Source organism: Petromyzon marinus, chromosome 17 (assembly GCF_048934315.1).
Source record: "Petromyzon marinus isolate PM22_M1 ecotype Great Lakes invasive population chromosome 17, UKy_Petmar_22M1.pri1.0, whole genome shotgun sequence".
Lineage (NCBI taxonomy): Eukaryota > Metazoa > Chordata > Hyperoartia > Petromyzontiformes > Petromyzontidae > Petromyzon > Petromyzon marinus.
In genome coordinates, this window is record NC_133683.1 from 12,670,853 (window position 1) to 12,687,038 (window position 16,186).

At 49.5% G+C, this 16,186-nt stretch overlaps 1 long non-coding RNA gene across 1 annotated transcript; it reads right to left on the minus strand.

Annotated features, from left to right (window-relative positions):
* Positions 1-320: 320 nt before the first annotated feature.
* LOC142924828 (uncharacterized) lies at positions 321-6,628 on the minus strand. Its single transcript, XR_012941909.1, has 3 exons — positions 6,394-6,628; positions 4,334-4,518; positions 321-1,970 (listed from the first exon to the last, which is right to left on the minus strand). It is a non-coding gene; the product is annotated as an uncharacterized LOC142924828 (long non-coding RNA).
* Between the last annotated feature and the right edge of the window lie 9,558 nt (positions 6,629-16,186).

Genomic DNA, 16,186 nt, shown 5'->3' on the forward strand with positions numbered 1-16,186 from the left:
ACAACACTTGACTCAACAGTCTGTTAAGGCTACACGGGGGTCTTTGTCTTTTGTGACTTAGGCAACAATTGACCGTGACGTCATACACGCACAGGCTCAGCTGAATAAACGTAAAATATTTAATATCAAAAATTGATATTAAATATATATATATTTTTTTACAAACGTCACCATTTTACCAGAACGTCCCACGGGTCTCCGCTGTTCCGGCTCTACCGCAGCGTCGTTCGGCACGATGTCCGACGTTTCGCTCCGCACGCCGGCAGCTTCGTCACAGCCCGCGGCAACATCCCGGAGAGTTTCCCCCCCCCCCCCCCCCCCCCCGAGCTGAAAGAGAAGCGCGTGTGTGAACAAAAAAACATAAATCAATCTCTACCTTCGACGGAGAGCAAAATGAGCGACGCGAGCTGATGCAAACAAAACGCGTCGCGTCGCGCGATGCGACCTGGTTTTGTAGCGGCGACCAGGACGTGCGCGACGAGCACACCGCACGTCGAGAAACGACGCGCCACAGTGTCCTCCTTCTAATTATACAATTATATCGCATTTGCCATGGAAGTGTCTGCGGTGAAACGGTGGCATTAACATTTTTCTTCTGCCATTGTGATGCGCGCACGCGCGCGTGTGTGCGTGCGTGCGTGCGCGTTGTTAAACAAAACACGTGCAAAGATCCCCCGTGTAGCTTTGAACAGACTGTTGGGGCAAGTGCTGTTAGCGAGCACCTATAAAGGCCGGCACCGCACGCGAGGGGAGTGGGTGGCCAGCACCACGCCCGGCCGCCTTTGTCTCCCCAGTGGTGAGTTTTACACACCGCACCAGGTTACTCATTTGAGGCCGAGTCGACCTCGGGGAGGCCCAGGACCGGTTCAGATAATTGTCATTGTTCTTGGCCGTGAGCGGGAAATCGAACTCGGGTGGCCGGGTTCACTGCGCAGCGCGCTAACCGCTACACTACCGCACCCCACACTGACACACAGACACACAAAGACACACACACACACAGACACACACACACTGACACACAGACACACACAGACACACACACACTGACACAGACACACACAGACACGCAAACAGACACACACACACTGACACACAGACACACACAGACACACACAGACACAGACACACATAGACATAGACTGACACACAGACACACACAGCCGCACACACACAGACACACACAGACACAGACAGACACACAGACACAGACACACACAGACACACACAGACACATACAGACACACACACACTGACACACAGACACACATAGACATACACTGACACACAGACACACACAGCCGCACACACACAGACACACACAGACACACACAGACACACACAGACACAGGCACAGACGAGCGAGAGAGAAAAGGGGAAACGCGTGAACGAGGCGACAAATGTAACGCCGAGACATCGCGGTCAGTCGAGGTAAGGGAGCGGTGCTCTGGCAAGGACGCATTTCGTTTGCTGAAGTTGCTTCTGCCGCTGCTGTGTTGGCAGTGGCGCACGAACAACTACAGCCGCCGTGCGCCACAACTCAGTGGCGGTGACCTCACCACGCCGCTTGTGCCAAGCTAGGTGCACTTTGAGGACAGACCGCCAGCACGTTCATCGGTAACGCTGCGTGGCCTGAAATGGGTACATATGAGAGGCGACGTTTCGGGAAAGGGTCCCTCTTCACAGCACAGCCTCTACCCAATATATATTTCTCCCGTGTGCCGCGGTGGGAAGATGTTAGCTCGCTCGCCTGGTATGCAGGAGGTCGTGAGTTTGATCCCGACCCTGACGCCTGCTGCTGTATATTTGGAGTTTGCGTGTCTCTCTCTCTCTCCCCGTGGTCGCGTGGATTTTTTTTCCGGGTCCTCTGTGTTTTTTACTCCACATTTAGAATCGACGACGCGCATTTATTTGGCTGCTGCGACGTGATAAGCCACTTCTTTGAGCTGTCATTTGTGACCAGGTCGCTTCTGAAAAAGAGCAAAATACAGTGAGGGAAAAAAGTATTTGATCCCCTGCTGATTTTGTACGTTTGCCCACTGACAAAGAATTGATCAGTCTATAATTTTAATGGTAGGCTTATGTGAACAGTGAGAGACAGAATAACAACAAAATCCAGAAAAACGCATGTCAAAAATGTTATAAATTGATTTGCATTTTAATAAGGGAAATAAGTATTTGATCCCTCTGCAAAACATGACTTAGAACTTGGTGGCAAAACCCTTGTTGGCAATCACAGAGGTCAGACGTTTCTTGTAGTTGGACACCAGGTTTGCACACATCTCAGGAGGGATTTTGTCCCACTCCTCTTTGCAGATCTTCTCCAAGCCATTAAAGTTTCGAGGCTGACGTTTGGCAACTCGATCCTTCAGCTACCTCCACAGATTTTCTATGGGATTAAGGTCTGGAGACTGGCTAGGCCACTCCAGGACCTTAATGTGCTTATTCTTGAGCCACTCCTTTGTTGCCTTGGCCGTGTGTTTTGGATCATTGTCATGCTGGAATACCCATCCACGACCCATTTTCAATGCCCTGGCTGAGGGAAGGAGGTTCTCACCCAAGATTTGACGGTACATGACCCCGTCCATCGTCCCTTTGATGCGGTGAAGTTGTCCTGTCCCCTTAGCAGAAAAACACCCCCAAAGCATAATGTTTCCACCTCCATGTTTGACGGTGGGGATGGTGTTCTTGGGGTCATAGGCAGCATTCCTCCTCCAAACACGGCGAGTTGAGTTGATGCCAAAGAGCTCCATTTTGGTCTCATCTGACCACAACACTTTCACCCAGTTGTCCTCTGAATCATTCAGATGTTCATTGGCAAACTTCAGACGAGGCATGTATATGTGCTTTCTTGAGTGGGGGGACCTTGCGGGCGCTGGAGAATTTCAGTCCTTCACGGCGTAGTGTGTTGCCAATTGTTTTCTTGGTGACTATGGTCTCAGCTGCCTTAAGATCATTTACAAGATCCTCCCATGTAGTTCTGGGCTGATTCCTCACCGTTCTCATGATCATTGCAACTCCACGAGGTGAGATCTTGCATAGAGCCCCAGGCCGAGGGAGATTGACAGTTATTTTGTGTTTCTTCCATTTGCGAATAATCGCACCAATTGTTGTCACCTTCTAACCAAGCTGCTTGGCAATGTTCTTGTAGCCCATTCCAGCCTTGTGTAGGTCTACAATCTTGTCCCTGACATCCTTGGAGAGCTCTTTGGTCTTGGCCATGGTGGAGAGTTTGGAATCTGATTGATTGATTGCTTCTGTGGACAGGTGCCTTTTATACAGGTAACAAGCTGAGATTAGGAGCACTCCCTTTAAGAGTGTGCTCCTAATCTCAGCTCGTTACCTGTATAAAAGACACCTGGGAGCCAGAAATCTTTCTGGTTGAGAGGGGGTCAAATACTCATTTCCCTCATTAAAATGCAAATCGATTATAACATTTTGACATGCGTTTTTCTGGTTATTTTTGTTGTTATTCTGTCTCTCACTGTTCAAATAAACCTACCATTAAAATTATAGACTGATCATTTCTTTGTCAGTGGGCAAACGTACAAAATCAGCAGGGGTTCATATACTTTTTTCCCTCACTGTAGCAGCTCAGTGGGTCTTACCTGACAAAATAAAATAAATTGTTTAGTTTTAGTCTCAACATAAATCTCATCCGCATGGTGCTTCAGTCACCACAATTCATGTGAACAACACAATCACTTACCCACTCACTCACCCACTGACTCACCCACTGACTCACCCACTCACCCACCCACTGACTCACCCACTCACTCACCCACTGACTCACCCACTCACTCACCCACTGACTCACCCACTCACTCACCCATTCACTCACCCACTCACTCACCCACTGACTCACCCACTCACTCACTCACCCACTCACCCACTGACTCACCCACTCACTCACCCACTGACTCACCCACTCACTCACCCACTGACTCACCCACTCACCCACCCACCCACCCACTCACTCACCCACTCACTCACCCACTGACTCACCCACTCACCCACGCACCCACTCACTCACCCACTCACTCACCCACTGACTCACCCACTCACTCACCCACTGACTCACCCACTCACTCACCCACACACTCACCCACCCACTCACGCATTCACTCACCCACTCACTCACCCACTGACTCACCCACTCACTCACCCACTCACTCACTCACCCACGCACCCACTCACTCACCCACTCACTCACCCACTCACTCACCCACTCACTCACCCACGCACTCACCCACGCACTCACTCACCCACTCGCTCACCCACTCACTCATCCGGTCGCTTCTGAACATGAGCTATATAGCTCAACGGGCCTTACCTCGAAAGATAAACAAGAGTTGTTTTGTAGTTCATCGCTGTAAGTCCACCGAGCATTGTTGATGAATGCGTGGAGTCGTTTTTGGCAAGGCCACGGGGCTATAGAAGAGACGTTTTTGGCAAGGCCACGGGGCTATAGAAGAGACGTTGGTCGATGGAGACACTCGGCGACGGACTGGCAGCCAACTAGAGACAAAGTTAACGCGACGAATATCAGAATATTTATTTGCAGTGGAGGAATCCGACGAGCTACAAAGCTCTTTATTCACAGGTGTCCAGTAGGGGCACGGGGTCAGAACGTTACAACAACAAACGATTTTTGAACACGACAGTAGGGCAAAGTGTAGGGAAAGTAAGCAAATCGTCGAAACAAAAAACGTATACATCTATGTTTATTTTTACGCGGAAAAGCCCATTGAGGTATTTGTATTATTTGTATTATTATTATTATAATACCGCATCAGAGACGGAGCAGTGAGATCGGCTCGTGCGCAGGATGGAGATCGGCCGTGGCTTTGCAAGAAATTTAACGGCACGCCGCAGATAGACCACGGTAGATTATGATGATGATGGTGGTGGTGGTGTTGTTGTTGTTGTTTGTTTAGCGGTGGCGAAGCAAGACGCAACGCTCGACAGGAACGTGAAAACATGTGCGTGTATAGAGATTTGACGCATAACGTTGTGGATGTATGCACGCTTGCTGAACATCTTTCGCAGCCCACGTAGCCGGCCGTGCTAATCGGGGGTGCGGTAAATTGTTTCATTGGTAAGCCCCGATTAACTTGGAGCGCCAATCATGATCATGCTACGGTGCCCTTACTTTTGGAACGTGTATTTCAAGAACGATTTCGTCACACCATTTAGAAAGTTCCCAAATGCAGTTGCATGTTTGGCTACTTTTTTGAATATTTAAGTGTAGTCATTATCTCATAATAATTATAAACACTCGCAATAATAAATAGAGGTTTCAAGAAATGCTTGTCGGACTTTTTTTTATTAAAATATCTACAATATTAGCTGCCTAATTAATTATCCCCGAGATTCCATATCTGAAGTGACAGGGGGGGGGGGGGAATGGTAAAGGCGCGGCCCTGAAATTGCTCTGCTCACACCACCACTGGCAGAAGGGTCCTCTGCGACAAGGGGAGGTGGAGATCGTTCCCTCTAGAAGATAATTCGGCCAACTTTTTGCACGCTGGGAGTACCCACACTCAATGAGTACCTTTTTTTTGCGTTTCGTTTGTTCGCCTTCCCCCGCACCGCCGATTCACCACGGTCGGCCACGTACGGTGCGAAAGAAATTCAACATGCATAACACACGCAACGTGTGGATGAACGAAACTGCGGCGTGCACATGTAATACGGGAGGGCAGACGGAGCGCGGGAGATGGGATCCGACCAACGACTGCAAGTCCAGCGTGCTCGCCGCTGCGCCACGTCCAGCAAAACCATCGAACAAAGACGGTCACCACCGCATCGCGCGCGATCAGACCGTCTGGAACGCTCCTCCTTCCGATTTTAGGAAGCCACTGGAGCAACGCACTTTGAAGTCTAGGTTTGAAAACTCATTTATTTGAAATTGCTTTTTGGTTTTTAGTGTTGTTGTCCTTCTCCCGCAGCTCCGATTAGCGCGGTTGGCTACGTACGGTGCGAAAGAAGTTCTACATACATACAGACATTTAAACACATTCTCCAATCTAAGCTGACTCATCTAATCGTTCTACATCTGAACTTTGCATCACGCGTAGTTATTCAACGTTCCGCGTTACGCTCCGGCACGCTAAGCATCACAAATTGGAACAATGAAGTGTTCAAAATGTGAAAAGGCAACCAAAACAAAACCCCCCCTTTCTCTATCATGAGCTATCGTACGAACTGGAAAAATGTCGGACAGAAACTGTTGTGTGTGTGGTGGGGTGCGGTAGTGTAGGGGTGAGCGCTACGCTGCGCTACAGAACCCAGCGACCCGACTTCGATTCCTGCTCACGGCCAACACCGCTGACGATTATCTGGAACCCGGTCCTGGGCCTCACCTAGGTCGACTCAGCCTCAAGTGAGTACCTGGCGCGGTGTGTAGCAAACATCGCCACTCGGGAGACAAAGGCGACCGGGCGCGGTGCTGGCCACCCACCCCCTCGTGTGCCGTGCCGGCCTTCATAGCTGCTCCTCGCTAGACAGCACTTGCCCACAACAGTCTGTCATGGCCACACGGGGGATCTTTGTCTTTGTGTGTGTGTGTGTGCGCGAACCTGCGGTGCAGTTCTGCCCTGCAGATGGTACGACCCCCCTCCCCCCCACCCCCCCCATGGTGGAGTGGGTCGTGGCGTGGAAGGAGAAACGTTGCGGGGCTGTGGGCGGGGTGCGGTGGACGCAGTGGGAGGGATGGAGACTCGCCCAGTCGGTGGCTGTGGTGACTGCGGCGATGCTGGGTGGGTGGGGGAGGGGGTGGAGAGACGGGGGGGGGGGGGCTGGGGAGCGATGCGCGGGGGGCAGAGAGGAGGGCAGCAGCGGCCGCAGAAGGAGCGGCGGTGCTGGGAGCTGCCACCCTCTGGCTGCCGCGTAATTGAAGGTCGCGGGGGTCAGAGGGCATCTTTTACTGAAGCCCTTCCCCCCTACCCACCCCACCACACCCCCCCCCGTGGACCCGTGGAGTGCGTGCACATGAGCGGAAAAGAATGGGCGAGAACAGATGTTTCCGTGCAGCTGCGCGGGGACAGGCCCGATCGTGCTGATATGCTAAGTGGGTGGGGTGGGTGGCAGTGTGTGTCTGTTTGTGTGTGTGTGTCTACGCGCGCCTCTCTAGCGATTCCAGTGCCCGGTCCACAGGGGCATGACATCTAGAACTATGGGGGCACACCGCATGCCGAGATGTCCGTGGCCATAGAGCAACGCCGGACTTTGCGATTTCCCGGTGCGGCAGTTTCAAACGTCGGCGGGCTTTCTGAAATATCTCACCCCGCCCCCCGCCCCGCGCCTCTGTACTCCCGCTATCTCTTGCGAAACGCCTGGACCGTCGTAAAAGAGAAGGCCAAATAACGTCTAGAGAGAGGGAAGTGGAGGGGGGAGGTGGGGAGGGTCGCTGGGGCTCATTCTGTAGGAGGTTCCTTCCGCCAGAAATAAAGTGAGAGCAAGCGTCGAAACGTCGTAGTTTTTTTTTGTTTTGTTATTTTCTTTGAACCTATCTACGTGACTTTACCGAAAGACCCAAAGGATATGAGAGCGAGCAATTGCGGGGGCTGCGGTCTTTGACCTCCGTCCGTGTCCGTGCCGGCTGCGTAGAGCTGCACGAATGGGACGGGGGCTGTCAGTGTGCCCTGGTGAAAGCGAGCAAGGAAGCAGGCAAGGGTCACGTGAAGCCACGATGAGGAGTTGCTTCTAATTGGGGAGGGGGGGGCATGTAGGGGAGCAGGGTTGTTTGTTTGGGGGGCCCATGCCCCCCCCCACCTCATACCCCTCCCCCAGCCCCACCACCTCCTCATTGTGTAAAACTGCCTGATTCATATCGGCAGCTTCTGGCAGACTATGCCCATCAGCAGGGGCGGAGCCAGGATTTCAGGCCGGGGTGACATTCAACAAATGTTAATTTCAAGAATGATTAGAGAGTCAGGCTGTTGAACTAGACGCCATCGGTTGGCGACACACTCTGACAATGCAGTTGCACGGAGTCCGCCAGACCGAGTGTCGTAGACTTCTACGCAGAATGTCACCCCTGTCACCCCCCCTGGCTCCGCCCCTGCCCATCAGTGTAATCCACGTCTTCATGATAGCCTTGTGGTGATCGATTGGATCAAATATCACACGTCCTCAATTATCATTATTTTTATTTATTGTTATTACCTCCCTCGCCTAGTATGTAGGAGCTCTATCCCTGACCCTGACGTCTGTTGCATATTTGGAGTTTGTGTGTCTCCCTCCCCGTGGCCGCGTGGATTTTTCTCCGAGTCCTCCGGTTTATTTCCTCCATGTTCAGAATCAACGTCGTGCGTTTAGAGTATTTGGCTGCTATAAATGTCCACATGATGACAAAGCCACTTGGTTGAGCTATCATTTATGTCCGGGTCACTTCTGAAAAAAAAACTACGTAGCTCAGTGGGCCTTATCCGGTCAAATAAAAAAAAGTTTAGTTTTAGTTGAGTAAATCGGTGTCTGAACATCATTTGGGTCTCCTTCAAGTCAACTTCTCTTGGAACAGTCTCAAATTAGCGTATTCTGTTGTTGTGCAGTCAAAACTCGGGCATTTGGGAGATGAAAGTGATCGGGCACAGTTGCTACCCGCCCTGCACCCTTTCCTTAGCAGGACGCTCTCTAACGCCACTCACACCAAGCGATCTGTGCGGGCCAGCAGAGTGATCTCTGCCATTGTGTCCCCATGTGTGTGTGTGTGTGAATCCCGTGACCCCCCACTCCTCGCGAGGATCATGGGCAGCTGTCCCGATCGCATGGCCTTTGAACGAATTCCAAGATTTAAAACGACATCGAGACAGACGTCCGGCTCCAGAGAACCTGGGCAATAGAGAGCAGTTTCTGGGCAATCGAGCAGCAGCAGCAGCAGCAGCAACCAAATGTCGCAGTGCTGAGACCCCTCCCTCTCCCTCGCCTCTGTGGCGAAATGTTAACCACCTCGCTTGGTATGCAGGAGGTCGTGGGTTCGACCCAAACCCTGACGATTCCTGTATATGTGGAGTTTGCTTGTTCTCTCTCCCCCCCGTGGTGACGTGAAATTTTTCTCCGGGTCCTCCGGTATTTCCCCCTCTACATTTAGAATTTATGTGCGTTTGGAGTATTTATTTCCACGTGGTAAGCCACTTCGTTGAGCTATCATTTGTGGCCAGGTCGCTTTTTAAAAAAAGATCTCCTTTCGATCAGTGGCCATACATGGTAAAATATGTTTTTGTTATTTATCTGGCGGCTTGCCCCCTTCCTTCTTAATGATAATAGTCATAAAATGTTGGTATAATATTCTCAATATATACAGGTGGCGGGTGGGAGGGGGTAAAGTAGAATGCATGATAGGCAAAATTTCATTGTGATTTGTGCCGGACCAGCCATCAAACCTGACCACTCTACGGTGAATAGGGTTCGGCATCACTGCTACAGGTCACGAGCAGCGCTACCATTCGCTACTGCTGTTCAAACAAGACTCAGTTCTTTGAATAAAATGGTGACCCCCCTGAATTCAATTAATCGCAAAGAAAGTGAATCATTACACCCATGATGGTAATGTTAACAAGGATGATGATGGTGATAGTGGTATGATTATGATGATTATGCAGCAACTGTCATTGAAACATAATTCATGTCGGGAATAGCTCTATGTTGGCGAGTATTTAACGATCCGTCCTGGGTTTTGCGAGCTGCCACTGCATGCTGGTATGCGCAGCTGCATCCATAATCATCATTACCATTTCCACCAGTGTACAATTAGCATCCTTTGTGCACTCATGGAAGCAATGACAATTACAGGAGCGACTGCCCGTAATGGCATGTTGAAGCGTCGCAGGCAGCCAGGGATGGATCCCATGACTTAACGACCTGGAGTTGCGTTCGTCAACATTGCACGCAGCATGTGTGTGCGGCGCGTGGCGATGTTTGGAAAAACATGACGATGTACATTTTACGTGGACGAATTTACTTTGTGTGTGGGGGGGGAGGGGGGTTGTTTTACCGTCTGGGCAGCGTGGAAGGGCAGACTGTAAGTCCGTCTTCATAAGGGATGCTTTCTATTAAAGCAACTGAAACAAACAAAAAATCCCGAATTGATGTGGAGGGGTTTTTGTGTGTGAGTGTGAAAGGTCGTGTAGCGGTTAGCGCTGTGCTCTACGAGCCCGGCGTCCCGAGTTCGATTCCCGCTCACGGCCAACACTATCGGTGATGATTATCTGAACCGGTCCTGGGCCTCCCCTAGGTAGACTCAGCCTCAAAATGAGTACCTGGTGCGATGTGTAAACATCGCCACTGGGGAGACAAAGGCGGCCGGGCGTGGTGTTGGCCGCCCAAGCCCCCCTCGTGTGTCTTTGCCGGCCTTCGTAGGTGCTCGCCAACAGCACTTGCCCCAAGAGTCTGGAAGAGGCTCTATGGGGGATCTTTGTCTTTGCAGTAATTGTTGACCCGGCTGAGATGATCAACTCACCGCTCTCGAGAGCCCGGCGTTTTAATCACAGGCGTGGCAGCCTGGATCTCTCAGGCACTGGGCTGAATAGGGAGGGCATTATTCTTATTGGAAAGGTATACAGCGATGTTCAGTGGCGTATTTACCCTCTCTTTGTACAGAGTTAGACTTTTTAAACAACTTTTATTGCCGCCAGCAGCAAAAGCACTGGAGGCGATTTCGATATGAAATACACAAAGTCACCAGCAAACAAATTTAAATAAACGCTGCAAATCCACGCGCTGTGGCGCTCAAAAGCACCGCGCACAACACGAAAGAAAAGCCACGTGGTTGTGGTGGTCATCGCGCACGCCACGTTGACGAGCGAGCGCTTCAGAAGGTGAACACGTGGGGGCCGTCCACGCTGGTCCAGAGGGGCCGATTACAGCCCTTGCTCCACCGCTGGAAGAGGGCCTCGCCTATGCTGTGTCAGTACGTGGGGGATGTTGGTTTCACACTCGGGTCATCATCACGATCAAGGGGTGGATAGCCCGTCGATGTCCACTGCACACTTCGCCATTCGTTTCCACCTTCCTCTGGCCATGTGCCGATACGCTCATTCACTGTGCCCATCTCTCCAGCACCAATGTCTGGTGATGTCGATGTCAAGACATTCTCTGTTGGGTCTTCCTCTATTCTCCGGCTCCTTCCATTTGTCCGAACAACAACAACAACACTCTTAATTTTCCTGTTGTTGTCCATTCTGAATGTATGCCCAACATAGTACCAGTGTCCTTCTCATCACTGCCCGCATCGGGTCTCCTTCCTCTTCTTCTATGTTGCAACCTGTTTCTTTCTTCCACGTCGGTCGCTCTAGGCGGGGGGGGGGGGGGGGGGGTCCAGTTGAGTGCGTCCGTCCCCCATTGATTCGTTCACACCTTACCGAGGACTCAATGTGCCACACTGCCTGTCCCGTCTTCGCACCCCCCCCCCCCCCCCCCATTAGCACGGTTGGCTATGTACGGTGCGAAAGAAGTTCAACACACACACATGGGCGAGATGTTAACTCCCTTGCCTCGTATGCAGCAAACTGTGGGTTCGATCCCGACTCTGACGCCTGTTGTATATTTGTAGTTTGCGTGTTATCTCCCCGTGGTCGCGTGGATTTTTCTCCACATTTATAAACATGCGTTTACAGTATTTGCCTGCTATAACTCATCACGTGATAAGCCACTTAGTTGAGATATCATTTGTGGCCAGGCCGCTTCTGAAAAATAACTAAATTGCTCAGTGGGCCTCACCTGATAAAATAAAATAAAAAATACTTTAGTTTAGTTTTTACATACAACTTATCCACACCGTGTTCAGGCACTACAATGCACGCCAACAACGCAACAGCACCCTCACCCACCAACTCACCCACTCACTCACCCACTCACTCACTCACCCACTCACTCACCCACTCACCCACTTACCCACCCACTCACTCACCCACTCATTCACCCACTTACCCACTCACTCACCCACTCACCCACTCACTTACTAACCCACTTGCCCACACACTCACCCACTCACTCTCCAACTCTCTCATTCACCCACTCACTCACTCACCCACTCACCCACACACTCACCCACTCACTCAACCACTCACTCACTCATTCACCCCCTCACTCACCCACTCACCCACTCACTCACCCACTCACCCACATATTCACCCACTCACTCACCCACCCACTCACTCACCCACTCACTCACCCACTCACTCACCTACTCACTCACCCACTCACTCACCCACTCACTCACTCACCCCCTCACCCACTCACTCACCCACCCACTCACTAACTGACTCGCTCACCTACTCACTCACCCACTCACTTACTCACCCAATCTCGCCTTCAATTACCGACTCACCACATTGTAAGTCACAAAATGTATCTCTCTGCTTCTTCCCTCGCATTGCTCCACTTAGGGATCTCCTCCCGTTGTCGCTTTTTCCCCAATATCCTATATAATAACTTAGCTCTACTCCAAATACATTTTAACTTTTATCATTTTTATAGTGCTGTGGTGGGGGGGGGGGGAGCTCTGGGCCTGTACTCAGCAGCAGCTGTGTTGTAATAAATACAGACCGTTATAACTTGCATGTTCACAAATACATTAACAGGTAATGAAGGCAGATGCATCTATAGACACCGCAGTTGTCTCACTCCTTGACAAGAAGTCGCCAATTTGTGTTTTACTGGAAACCCGGGGCGCAGAGTACCAAAAAAATCATCATAATAAATGACGAATGTGAAACTTTTCACGATGACTTTCACTTAAAAAAACACACACACACACGGTGCATTCGTGTACCGTGAAATAAATACAATAAAAATGATGCCTGGGCAAGCGATTCAAGTACTTTTCTGCGGCTAGAATGCATGAAGATGCATTAAAGTTGTTATTATGTTTTTGGATACATATTTCTCACATATATATTAAATGTAGCCTTCTGTTGCTTCCCATGTGATTTTATCGCATGCACATTGCTTGTAAAGAATGTTGCAATTTACGCGTTGTGTAATAGTTACAGTGGAGCTTGCCGATTGACTCGCAATCCGCCCATGTCTCCCTCGCAGTAATTATACAATGGAAGCCAAATGAATGCCCTCGCAATTTTGAAATCGGCGAGTGGCATGGAAGGCTGGCATCGCGAGGGGGTATTCCTGGTTCCTTAATTAAATTAATTGTCGACTAAACGCTGATTGTTCACAATTTATCAGCGCTCGTCATTTGCTGGAGTTTCGATCGCGCACGTAATCTCCATCGAAATTAAAATTAATTACAGGTTTTTATGAATTTCCTTTTTCTCTCGGTGACAGTGTCAAAATAATACAAAAAAAAATATCCCCCTCGTCATTATTTTTAATGAACCAGTTATTCTGTGTGTGTGTGTGCAAGTTCAACCGAAGCGGCAAACGTGATCTCTTAAGTACTTAAAAATGTGCCTGCTCTACATAAATTAAACATCGTTGTATCCGATTTGCATTCGTGATAATTTGCGCTTTATGGGTTTTTTTATTTTTACACATCCAACTGTTGATAGAGTTATTAACATATTACGATGTACAACTTTGTCAATGTAGATATATATATTTTTTAATAACAACACTGGTATTTTCGGGGAAAACATTAACTCGTGCATTTACTCTACACAGAATATGGCACAACAATTCCTTGTGAACAGCAAACTATTCAATGTTTACGAGAATTGCCCGTCACAATTTGTCCCGGGTATTTCGCTAACCGCCGCAAAGACGCTCCCCAAGTAGCCGGGTGACGCAAGTCCCGTACCCGGCCACGGCTAGCGGAATCGCCGAATAATTTCTGAACCAGTCCGGTCCCCCCCCCAATTCATCCATTGCCCCCACCCCCTCCCGCCTCACTAATCCACACTGACGACCAGCGTGGGAGAGGTATTCATCCAGCAGTGGATAGACTAAAGGGGGCTGTAAATGTAGACTTTTGATCATTTATCATTGACACTATATCATAAACCATTTTTTTGAGCACGTGGTATAACGAGACATTTTTTGAGCACGTGCTATATAACACTTAAATGTAAAGCGGATACCAACCTACGTACATTTTTGTTTAGAACGTCGTCGGCTAGGTCGGACAATTCTGTCGCAGCTTCGCGTGGGCTCGACTCTCGTCACGTCCGCGTCCGGAGTTTTCCCTTCGCCCTCCGAGCAAAAAAAGTGTTCTGGGGTGCATTTCCATTAAGCCATCGAAGCGCGCGTCTTTGAACAGTGCACCTCGTGCCCGGCGGAGTTCAAACGAAGTTTGTTATTCCGCATTCTGGGGTCTGCCCTCATGCGTTCCCTGTAAATGGCTACAACAACAAAACATTCCACAAAATGTTTTTTTGGTGGCAACTTCCAACCAAGTGTGGGCTTTTTGCCACCTCTGAGAATTAAAGTTCAGCGTGCTTTGGTTTTGGAGACCACAGGCTTGCTTTTTTTCTTTCTTTCTGTTATCTCTGTGTGTACACTTGTTGCTTTAGTAAAAAAAAACTGTTTTATTTTATTTTGCAGCTTGCTTTAAAAAAAAACAGCTGACAACAATTTGCCAAAGTACGGTGCTTAAATCGCAAATGCATGCAGGGCGCTGGCTCACGCGGTAAGCATCCAAACCTTATTCGTGTCGAATAGAAAGTTTTTTTTGTTAATGTTCCTAGTTTTCGATACTTTTTAAACATATTTTTTTTCTTTTCCGCAACCGAAATGTAGATACGCATTTAAAAGTGCTCGTTTATTATAATGTCACCAGTGGTCCCAATTACCGAAATAATACCGTATTGCACGGACACATTTGCTGCAATTATCAATTCCGCAGGGTTCCTCTGGGTGGAGAGGTGGGCGCCTTAATCAGACGACGACACGCGTCACAAAACTTGGGCGACCGGGGGGATGAAGTCCCCCTGGGCACGGCTAACGAGAGAGGATAACCTAAAGCAGGGGTGGGGAACGTCCGGCCCGCGGGCCGTGTGAGGCACCGCGAAATCATTTGGGTCTGGCCCTGCCAAGGCAACCGCAGGCGGGATTCAAAATTCAATGAATCTAGGAGCAAACCTGGAAAAGCAGTTGCGAGTAGCAACATCATCAATACCAGCTAACATCATCACACGCCTCACCAAAGAGGAGCAGTTCCAGCCATCGCATTAGGGGCGAGTTAATGAAATGTTTGACCAAATATAACAGGCTAATTTTTAAGCTGATAATTTTGTATGGCCCGCGAATGATGTTATAAATATCTAAATGGCCCTTGGCAGAAAAAAAGATTCACCACCCTAAAGGGTGAGTTGGGGTGGAGCGGTTGCACGGTGGGTAGCGCAGTGCACCATGAATTCCCGTGGTCCAAGTTCGATTGCCAGCACTGGTGTTAACCAAGTAACGGCTAACATCAGTGGTGAGTGATAAACACGTGACCTGCCACCCCCACCTCCACCCCCATCTCCCTACTCCCCCCCTCCCACAAATAAAACCCTCCAATGACCTATATACAGCATGGAGGAGCCTTCATCCAACAGCGGATTGACAATGACTCTGTTAGTATTGTTATTCTACGTCAGGGGTTGTATGCGATTGCTGTATGCTACCTCCAGTGGAATATAAATCCAATTGTGTTCTAGGCACAACGCGATGTTTGCCCTACTCTTTCTATACGATTGATTAAAAAAAAAACATCGTCATGGCTACACGTGAACGGGAAAGTAGCAGCTATAGGCTGTGCAAATCTTCTTTGACAAATCTGATGATTCCGAAAACATTCGCCGAGACATTTAAAGTTCTGATCAAACCGGGCTCTCGAGTGCGGCGAGTTGAGAGTCTCAACCGGTCACCGATGACCGCACGAGAAAGCAATAAAACAACCCCGCCACGTTGAACTCGTCATTAACCGTTGGTGAACTTTGTGCGCTCTCCATCAGCGTTGGTGGCGCACTTTTAAAATAAGTACCTGAAAAATCGAGTCGTCGGAAATCAAAATTATCGCTCAGAATCAGCTCCCTTTAGAAACCTCCAGACACTGTGTGTGTTGTCAGAAAAAAAACCGTGTCCCGTGCATCACGGTGACATTCATTGACTTTCCCCAAAGACGCCGGTGGAACCATCGACCATATTGGAACATGAGAATCTGAATAATTATTTATACTGGAGGAATCCGATGAGCTATGCAGCTCTTTTTCACAGACGTCCAGTAGAGGTCGGTCAGAACGTTACA